The sequence below is a fragment of the Musa acuminata genome, unplaced genomic scaffold, assembly GCF_036884655.1.
Source record: "Musa acuminata AAA Group cultivar baxijiao unplaced genomic scaffold, Cavendish_Baxijiao_AAA HiC_scaffold_109, whole genome shotgun sequence".
NCBI lineage: Eukaryota > Viridiplantae > Streptophyta > Magnoliopsida > Zingiberales > Musaceae > Musa > Musa acuminata.
The window spans coordinates 90,001-92,500 of NW_027020388.1; positions in this window are offsets into that span (position 1 = coordinate 90,001).

Below are 2,500 nucleotides of genomic sequence, written 5' to 3' on the forward strand. Positions count from 1 at the left end.
CGCAAGAACAGCCCAAAAACAGGCCAAAACGGCCCAAAAACGGGCCAAAACTGGCCATTTTTGGCTGCGCGAGCGAGCGGAGAGCGGCGGACAGCGAGCTAAGCGAGAGGCAGCACCGTCCCTGCTATACGAAAGCCCCATCCAGCCCTGTGCCACCCGGGGGGTTCCAGGGTGCTGAGATGGCTGACATTTTGCTCCGCTCACGACGGTCACCGCGCGACGCAAGAACAGCCCAAAAACAGGCCAAAACGGCCCAAAAACGGGCCAAAACTGGCCATTTTTGGCTGCGCGAGCGAGCAGCGAGCGGCGGACAGCGAGCGAAGCGAGAGGCATCACCGTCCCTGCTATACGAAAGCCCCATCCAGCCCTGTGCCACCCGGGGGGTTCCAGGGTGCTGAGATGGCTGACATTTTGCTCCGCTCAAGATGGTCACCGCGCAACGCAAAAACAGGCCAAAAACTGGCCAAAACGGGCCAAAACTGGCCATTTTTGGCTGCGCGAGCGAGCGGCGAGCGGCGGACAGCGAGCGAAGCGAGAGGCAGCACCGTCCCTGCTATACGAAAGCCCCATCCAGCCCTGTGCCACCCGGGGGGTTCCAGGGTGCTGAGATGGCTGACATTTTGCTCCGCTCACGACGGTCACCGCGCGACGCAAGAACAGGCCAAAAACTGGCCAAAACGGCCCAAAAACGGGCCAAAACTGGCCATTTTTGGCTGCGCGAGCGAGCGGCGAGCGGCGGACAACGAGCGAAGCGAGAGGCAGCACCATCCCTGCTATACGAAAGCCCCATCCAGCCCTGTGCCACCCGGGGGGTTCCAGGGTGCTGAGATGGCTGACATTTTGCTCCGCTCACGACGGTCACCGCGCGACGCAAGAACAGCCCAAAAACAGGCCAAAACGGCCCAAAAACGGGACAAAACTGGCCATTTTTGGCTGCGCGAGCGAGCGGCGAGCGGCGGACAGCGAGCTAAGCGAGAGGCAGCACCGTCCCTGCTATACGAAAGCCCCATCCAGCCCTGTGCCACCCGGGGGGTTCCAGGGTGCTGAGATGGCTGACATTTTGCTCCGCTCACGACGGTCACCGCGCGACGCAAGAACAGGCCAAAAACAGGCCAAAACGGCCCAAAAACGGGCCAAAACTGGCCATTTTTGGCTGCGCGAGCGAGCAGCGAGCGGCGGACAGCGAGCGAAGCGAGAGGCATCACCGTCCCTGCTATACGAAAGCCCCATCCAGCCCTGTGCCACCCGGGGGGTTCCAGGGTGCTGAGATGGCTGACATTTTGCTCCGCTCAAGATGGTCACCGCGCAACGCAAAAACAGGCCAAAAACTGGCCAAAACGGGCCAAAACTGGCCATTTTTGGCTGCGCGAGCGAGCGGCGAGCGGCGAACAGCGAGCGAAGCGAGAGGCAGCACCGTCCCTGCTATACGAAAGCCCCATCCAGCCCTGTGCCACCCGGGGGGTTCCAGGGTGCTGAGATGGCTGACATTTTGCTCCGCTCACGACGGTCACCGCGCGACGCAAGAACAGGCCAAAAACTGGCCAAAACGGCCCAAAAACGGGCCAAAACTGGCCATTTTTGGCTGCGCGAGCGAGCGGCGAGCGGCGGACAGCGAGCGAAGCGAGAGGCAGCACCGTCCCTGCTATACGAAAGCCCCATCCAGCCCTGTGCCACCCGGGGGGTTCCAGGGTGCTGAGATGGCTGACATTTTGCTCCGCTCACGACGGTCACCGCGCGACGCAAGAACAGCCCAAAAACAGGCCAAAACGGCCCAAAAACGGGACAAAACTGGCCATTTTTGGCTGCGCGAGCGAGCGGCGAGCGGCGGACAGCGAGCGAAGCGAGAGGCAGCACCGTCCCTGCTATACGAAAGCCCCATCCAGCCCTGTGCCACCCGGGGGGTTCCAGGGTGCTGAGATGGCTGACATTTTGCTCCGCTCACGACGGTCACCGCGCGACGCAAGAACAGCCCAAAAACAGGCCAAAACGGCCCAAAAACGGGCCAAAACTGGCCATTTTTGGCTGCGCGAGCGAGCAGCGAGCGGCGGACAGCGAGCGAAGCGAGAGGCATCACCGTCCCTGCTATACGAAAGCCCCATCCAGCCCTGTGCCACCCGGGGGGTTCCAGGGTGCTGAGATGGCTGACATTTTGCTCCGCTCAAGATGGTCACCGCGCAACGCAAAAACAGGCCAAAAACTGGCCAAAACGGGCCAAAACTGGCCATTTTTGGCTGCGCGAGCGAGCGGCGAGCGGCGAACAGCGAGCGAAGCGAGAGGCAGCACCGTCCCTGCTATACGAAAGCCCCATCCAGCCCTGTGCCACCCGGGGGGTTCCAGGGTGCTGAGATGGCTGACATTTTGCTCCGCTCACGACGGTCACCGCGCGACGCAAGAACAGGCCAAAAACTGGCCAAAACGGCCCAAAAACGGGCCAAAACTGGCCATTTTTGGCTGCGCGAGCGAGCGGCGAGCGGCGGACAGCGAGCGAAGCGAGAGGCAG